Raw genomic sequence first — 8370 nt, 5'->3', positions numbered from 1 at the left:
GTAGCAGCAGAAGAAAAATAGCAAAAATAAGGGCCGACCAAAATATGTGCTGGAGAAAAGACAGCCTCTTTGACAAACGGTGCTGCCAAAACTGGGTTTCCACCTGTGGAAGACGGAAACTAGACCCCAGTCTCTCACCTTGCACTCGTGTCAATTCAGAATGGGTTAAAAATCTTCAAGTAAGATCTGACATTGATCCAGAAAAAAGGAGGGAACACACTGGACCACAAAGGCATAGGTCACAACTTTGTGAAAAGAACTCCAATAGCTCAGCAATTAAGGGGACTAATGATAAATGGGGCTGTATGAAACTAAAAGCACAACAAAGGAAACAGTCACCAGAGTGAAGAGGCAGCCTGCACAATGGGGGAAAACCTTTGCCAGCTGCACATCTGACAAAGGATCAGGAACCAGAATATACAGGAGCTCAAGACACCAACCTCTCAAAGACTCATGGCCCCACTGAATAAGTAGACAAATGAGCTGAACAGACAGTTCACAAAAGAAGAGACACAAATGGCCAACAGACACATGAAAAAATGCTCACCATCTCTAGCAATAAAGGAAATGCAAATTAAAATCACACTAAGATTTCACCGCACCCCTGTTAGAATAGCCATCATCAGCAACACCACGAACAACAGGTGTTGGCGAGGATGCGGGAAAAAGGAACCCTCTTACACTGCTGGTGGGAATGTAAACCAGTACAACCACTCTGGAACAAAATTGGAGGCTACTTAAAAAGCTAAACATTGATCTAACATATGATCCAGCAATACCACTCTTGGGGATATACCCAAAAGACTGTGACACAGGTTCCTCCAGAGGCACCTGCACACCCATGTTTATTGCGGCACTATTCACAATAGCCAAGTTATGGAAACAGCCAAGATGCCCCACCACTGACGAATGGATCAAGAAAATGTGGATGGAATTGGAGAACATCATTCTGAGTGAGGTTAGCCTGGCCCAAAAGACCAAAAATCGTATGTTCTCCCTCTTATGCGGACATTAGATCAAGGGCAAACACAACAAGGGGATTGGACTTTGATCACATGATAAAGCGAGCACACGCAAGGAAGGTATGAGCATAGGTAAGACACTTAAAAAACTAGATAGCATTTGTTGCCCTCAACGCAGAGAAAGTAAAGCAGATACTTTAAAGCAACTGAGGCCAATAGGAGAAGGGAACCAGGAACTAGAGAAAAGGTTAGATCAAGAAGAATTAACGTAGAAGGTAACACACACGCACAGGAAATCAATGCATGTGAACTCCCTATATAGCTATCCTTATCTCAACTAGCAAAAACCCTTGTTCCTTCCTATTATTGCTTATACTCTCTCTTCAACAAAATTAGAGATAAGGGCTGAATAGTTTCTGCTGGGTAGTGAGGGGTGGTGGGTGTGGTAAGGGAGGGGATGGGGGAAAGGGGGAGAAGTGACCCAAACAATGTATGCACATATGAATAAAATAAAAATTAAAAAAATACAAATGTTCACCTCCGCCAAAAAAAGAAATGCCACTATTGCTGTATAAAAATACTACTAAGTTTGATATGTGTTGATTTTCTATGCTTTTAATTAACTGAATTCATTAATTTACTCTAATGGTCCTTTGGTGTAGTGTTTACATTCTTTCTGTATAAAACATAATGTCCAAGCAGGACTAATTTGAAATTTTGCTTTCCTATTTATATCACTCCATTTCTCATTTCTATCTATTCTGGATGAGACTTTGAGTAGTACATTAAATAAAAGGGAATATAAATAACCTTATCCTATTTCAAATCTTGTAGGAAGAGTTTTTAGATTTTCTTCATTTACTCTTATATTGCTTGTGGGTTTGCTCTATGTAGCCTTTAGTGTCTTGAGGTATTTCCTCCTATAGCTAATTTGTTTTTACCATGAAGCAATGATGAATTTTTTCAAATGATTTATCCTTCCCTTGTGGTCACATCATTAGCACTTGGTGTTCTCAAATGATTTATCTTCATCTGTTGAAATAATATTTTGTCCTCTGTTCTTGCTGTGTGATACATTGTATTTATTGATTTACATGTGTTGAGTCATCTTTGTAACCATGGAACAAATTCAATTTTCTCATGATGTATGATCTTTGATATATAGTTAGCTTTGATTTATTAGTATTTCCAGAATGTTTTGCATCTATGTTAGGTAGAAATATTCATTTATATGTATTCTTTTCAGTGCTGGCTGCTCTTACAGAGACCCCACACCTCCAATGAAGGTATTCACTTTGGACCTCCCACAACTGCATAGAATTCAAATAACTATGACAGAATCTTCTACACATTATTTTGACTTAGGAGCTAGCAACAATTCTCTAGAAATAAGGCTTGATTTAAAGACAATATGTAAAATGGTTGGAAAGAACAAAAAATAATGATTCTAAGGAAACTCAGTGATGGGAAAGAAAATTCAGGTAAGCAGTTTGAGGAAATGAGAAAATCAATTTAGGATATGAATGAGAGCTCCAAGAACAAAGAGAAAGAAATCATTAAAAAGAACTAACCAGAAATCTTGGAACTAAAAACATCAATAAAATGAAAAGTACAGACTGGTGGAATGGCTCAAGTGGTGGAGCACCTGCTTAGCAAATGTTGAGGCCCTGAGTTCAAACCCCAGTACCACCAATAAATGAATAAATAAAATGAAAAACACCACAAAGAACTTCCATAACAGATTACAACAAGCAGAAGAACTTCTCAACTTTATATCAAAATAAGAAACCACCACAATTGAAGAGAATAAAAATGCCAATAAGACAAAGGGATTCTATTATACAAATACTCATTTTATAGGAATCCCTGAAGGTGAAGAAAAGTGATGGAAAACCACTGAACATATACATATAAAATATTAGCCTAAAACTTCCCAGGTCTTTAGATTGATATAGGAATCCAGATACAAGGAGCTTCAAGATTCAACCAAAAATGGACCTTGACTAAGGCATGGATTCAAAATGTCAAAAATACAAGAAAAAAGAGAGAATTCAAAAAAACACTAAAAGCATCAAGTCACTTATAACAGTATGATTATTAGACTTACAGCAGATTTCTGAACAGAAATTTTACAAGTCAAAAGAGAATAGGATAGCATGTCAAAATAATGAAAGGAAAAGAATGACAACTAAGAATAGTATTCCCCACAAAATTATCCTCCAAGCTGGAGGAGAAATAAAGTCTTTCCCAGATATCCAGAAATTGAGGGAATCTGTCACAATCAGACTGGCGCTACAAGACATACCTAAGTAGTCTACACTGAAAATGAAATAATGATGACTACCATTGTAAAAACACATGAATGTGCAAAACTCTCTAGAACCAAAACACAAAAGAAAAAGAGAAGACATCAAACTATAGCATAAGAGAAAACTACCAAATCACACACACACACACACACACACACACACACACAAAAGAGATGGAAAGGAGCGAAAAATAAAGAGAATAAAATTACTGAAATGACAGGAAGTACTTGATACCTACCAATGACAATATTGGCTGTAAATTAATGAAACTCACCAATCAAAAGGCCTAAACTGGCTGAATGGATTTTAAAAAGAAGGCCCATATACATGCTGTCTGTATGAAACCAACTTCATTGATAAAGATACAGATAACCTAAAAGGGAAAGTCTGGAAAAAGTATACCCTCAAAAACATGGTACTACCCAAATATGTAGAGCAAAGAGCAATAGATTCAAATGATGGGACTGACCCGGATACGGTAATGATCGAGAACTTCAGCATCCCCATTTAGCTCAATGAGTCCAGGTGGAAGAACAACAAAGAAACTTTTGACTTGAATCACACTAGAGACGAACTGACTTAACATTTATGGAACATTCCATCAAACAGCAACACAATATGCATTCTTCTCATCAGTGCACTCTCCAAGATATACCATATGTTACACCACAAATCAAGTCTCAAAAGCTCAGTATATTAAAAACAAACAAAATCGTAACATTTTCTTAGGGCAATATAATCAAAACATAAAAATACAAACAACTGGAAATTGATGAACATACTCCTAAATGAACCAATAAGCAACTGAAGAAATTAAAAGGTAGAAAAGTTTCTAGAAAGATTAGAATGATGACATAAAATATTAAAATCTGTAGGACTGGGCAAAGTTTTACCAAAAGGGAATTTAAGGTCAAAAATTTATACATAAAAGTAGAATTACCTCAAATAAATAACCTAACATATAAAAGTTAAGGGCCAACCAAATTGAAAATTAGTGGGAGAAAACAAGTAATAAATATCCAAAAACACTGAAATACAAAAGATCAATGACAAAATAGTTTCGAAAGGATAAAATGAACAAGCCTTAGTGAAGCAGATCAGGGAAAAAAGGTGCCATTACAAACAAAATCAGAGATGGAGAATGCAGACATCACAACTGATAGAAACAATCATAGGACACTATAATATTTACAGATAAAACATGGAAAAAGCTATTCAAAATGTATAAATTTCTGAATGCACACAAGAAGTAGAGATACTAAACAGATCACTAATGAGTAATGAGATTAAAACATTAAGTAATTCATGCTTTAATTAAATTCTTCCATCAAAAAATTGTCAGGACTTTGGAGTTAAATCATACAAAACATTTAAGAAAGAAGTAATGCCAATTAGTTCTTAAACTATTCCAGCACACTAAAAGGCAAGTCACTCTGCAAAACACTTATTACAATGCCAGGATTACGGTGATACCCAGGCAAAGGTAAGAACAACAAAAAGAAAAGAAACAAAAAAAAAAGGTTGAAAGAAAACTACTGACCCATACTCCGAATGCATACAGAAGCAAAAATTCTTGGCAAATTACCAGCAAACTGAATTCAGCAGCACACTGCAAAGATCATACAATGTGATCAACTGGGAGTCATTTCAGTCATGCAAGACTGTCTCAACATATAGAAATCAATAAATGTAATATGTCACATTGAAGGGTGAGAAACAAAACTGTATGGTCATCTTAATAGGTACAAGGAAAGCATTCAATAACATGCAACATTCCTTCATGGAAAATCTTTCAACTGAGGTGTACAAGAAATGTACCTTAAATATCAATGGCTGTATGTGGAAAAACCATAGGCAATATCCTTCTCAATGGACGCTTCTAGCTTTTCTCAAACAATCAGAAAGAAGGAAAAGATGTCCGATTGTACCACTCAATTCATATAGTACTTTATATCCTGTCAGAGCAGTTGGACAAGAGAAAGTTTAAAAAGACAAACAAATTGGAAGGGAAGAAGTGAAATTATTTATGTTTGCAATTACCTAATGTGTTATATGCAGAAGAAAAATTCTAAGTGCTCCATCAAAAACTATGAGCATAAAACTCTAATCCCAAGGCTCTGGGGCTGATATTGTAAGTCCAAGGCCAGCCTGTGCTACCCTGTGAAACTGTTAGAATTTATAAGTGAGTTTAGTAAAGATGCAGTACACAAAATCAAAATTCAAACCTAACAGCATTTTTATTCAACAATAATGACCTGTCTGTAAAAGAAATTAAGAAAGCAATCCCTTCATACAAACTACATAAAATGTACAATACTGGGAATAAATTCATCAAGAAAATAAAAGATTTCTACAATGAAAATTATAAAACATTAGTGAGAGAAACTGTAGAGGACACACACAGATAATCTCTGTCCATGGACCAAGAGATTCATTATTTTGAGAAATGTCAATAGTACCAAACAGTATATTCAGACTCAATGGAATTACCATCCAAATGTCAGTGATCTTCTACTAAAATATAAAAAAGTCTTAAATTTCAAATGGAATCAGAAAATACCTAGTTTAGCAAAACAATATTGATTGAGGAAGAAAAACAATCTGGAGGGAACAGAATACCTGAGTTCAAAACACTACAAAGTGTTCTGGCATATGTACAGACACATAGGCCAACAAAACAGAATAGAGCATCCACAAATTGATCTGCATTCAAACAGACAAAAGAGTTTTGACACAAGGGCCAAAACATAGTCATCCAATCATTGATGCAGATTCAGAGAAGTGAAACTATGCCTCTCACTCTACATAGAAATGAATTAAGAAGCTAAATGTAAAGCATGAAATTAGTATTGGTGTAGGCAATCATTATTAGGTGGGACTACAAAAAACCCCACACAATCAATAGATCAATGGGATTAGACAAAACTAAAAGCTTCTACACAGCAACCTAAGAAATGAACAGTATTAAGAGATAACTTGCAGGAAGGGAGAAAATTTTGCAAACTAATCATTTGGCAATGATTGAGATCCAGAATATGTAAGAAACTCAAAGGGATGACATTAAAAAAATATACAAACAGACAGGGTACACAAGCCTGCAATCTCAGCACTCTGGAAGCTATGCCAAGAGGATCAGGAATTTGAGGCTAGCCTGGGCATTCCAGAGCAGCCTGTACTTCAGAGAAATACCCTCGTCAAAACCACCATAACAAAAACATAAACAAACTTAACAACAAATAAAAGAAAAAGTGGCAAGTCTCACTAATAACAAAGAAATACAAATCAAAACTGCAATGAGATATACCTCATCTCACTTAGAAAAGCTATTATTGACAATAAGAAATTCTGGTGAAGATGTGGAGAAAAGGGAGCTATCCTTTTGTGGTAGGAATGTAAATTAGTCTAGCCATTATGAAAAAAAGTAAGGAGATCCTCAAAAAAACTAATAATAAATCCAACTATATGTAGAAAGATATTTTATGATCCAGATATATATTCAAAGGAAATGAAATCATTATGTCAAAACATATCTGTATCCCATGTTTATTGTGGCATTATTCACAATAGCAAAATTATAGAATTGACATGCATGTTCTTCAGTAGATAAATGGATAAAAAATGTGGTGCATATACACAATGGAATATCATTCAGCCACAAAAAGAAATGAATTCTCTCATTGCAGCAACACAGATAGAACTGGAGATTACCATGTTGAATGAAATCACCCTGATCCAGGAAGGCAAATACTTCTTGGTCTCACTCATTTGTAGAAGTTAATGTCAATTATTTCTATCTCTCTTGTAGAAGAATAGAATAGCAGTCACTAAATACTGGAGACAGCACAGGTGAGGTAGAATGGGAAAAAGTTCAGGAAAGGACACCTGAGCACAGAGTGGAAGAACTACTTCTGGTTCGTAGGTAGGACTGGCTATAATTTGAAAACCCTCTGCTATATTTCAAAATGACTAGGCTAAACCCCTAAACTTCCACCACAACAATTCAATGCCTGAATCCAAAAAATAATAAATTGGCTGAAACTTCTGAGAGAGAATTCGGAAGCCTCTTGTGAAAAATAATCAATGACCTCAATGAGGAGTCAAATAAAAAAATATGAAGTTAGGAAATCAATCCACAAACTAGACAGGAAAGTCAGCAACATGGAAGAGAAATTCAGCAAGGATATAGGCATTTGAAAAATAACAAAGCACAAATGTTACAAATGAAAACCTCAATAAGACAAATGTAAACCATAGTAGATACTACTATCAGCAGACAAGATTGAACAAGGGAAAGAATATTAGAGATGGAGGACAAGATCTAGGAGTTGTCACAAAACAAAAGAAAGAAAAAACAAATACACATGAATATACCATACAAACTCTGGGGCACAATCAAAAGACTGAGCCTAAGGATTCAGGGGTGGAAGATGTAGCTGAAATACAAATTGAAGGCATACAAACCTGTTCCAATGAAATCATAGCAGAAAATTTCCCAAATCTATTGTAACAATTTAGACACTCCTATACAGCAGGCATTTCAAACTCCAAATAGACGTGATCACAAAATAACAACCCTATGTCATGTCATAATGAAAAATGCCCAAATTAGAAACCAAAGAAAGGACACTGAAAGCCATGAGATAAAAATGGCACCTTACGTACAAAACTAATCACATAAATATCACCCCAGACCCCTCTGTACAAACCTTAAAAGCCAGGGGAGCATGGAGCAGTATAATTGAGGCTGTTTGAGAAAATAACTGCCAAACAAAAATACTACATCCAGCAAAGCTCTCCTTAAATCTCAATGTAGACATAGGGGCCTTCAAAGCAAGGATAAGCTAAAGTAATCAAGTCCACCAAGCTTGCATTACAAAGGATACCCAAGGGAGTAATTCACACAGAAGAGGATGAAAACAATCACAAAGACAAGAGATGAGGAAAGAATAAAACTCAAAAGGGGAACTGATGAACACATGAGAGAGTAAGGAAAGTAGCAAACATAATTACCTCATTAAACAGCAAAACCTAAAGATGAACAAAGCCAAAGATAAAGAAGCATCAACACAAGACTCAATCTGGGGAAAAAATAGAAATAT

This window comes from Castor canadensis, chromosome X, assembly GCF_047511655.1.
Source record: "Castor canadensis chromosome X, mCasCan1.hap1v2, whole genome shotgun sequence".
Lineage (NCBI taxonomy): Eukaryota > Metazoa > Chordata > Mammalia > Rodentia > Castoridae > Castor > Castor canadensis.
This window is presented reverse-complemented; position numbering follows the sequence as displayed.